We start from the raw sequence: 313 nt of genomic DNA, 5'->3' as shown, positions 1-313 counted from the left end.
TTTAGGATGCGCGCAGCCGCTATCACAGACATAATAAATTGGGTCAAATCCTCCGTGGGCGATTGAAAGCTCCGCAACACATATTTAGACACTAAATCTTCATGAATACGTGGAGGAAGGAAGGTAGAGGAGATTTCGGAACTAACCAATTCCCACTTGGAAGAGGTCCCCAAATGGAAACCAAGGATCTGAGTGACCCTACCGGAAGTCCTACCCACCAAGAGCGCCAGAAATTCCAAATCGCCCACCAGGTTCAGGTCATAGACCTCCTGGGCCCGAATGAGGAACTGCAGCACGGTCTCGGGGTCAGTAC

This window comes from Cryptotermes secundus, unplaced genomic scaffold (assembly GCF_002891405.2).
Source record: "Cryptotermes secundus unplaced genomic scaffold, Csec_1.0 scaffold2904, whole genome shotgun sequence".
In the NCBI taxonomy this organism is placed as follows: domain Eukaryota; kingdom Metazoa; phylum Arthropoda; class Insecta; order Blattodea; family Kalotermitidae; genus Cryptotermes; species Cryptotermes secundus.
Note: the sequence above shows the minus strand (reverse complement) of the source record.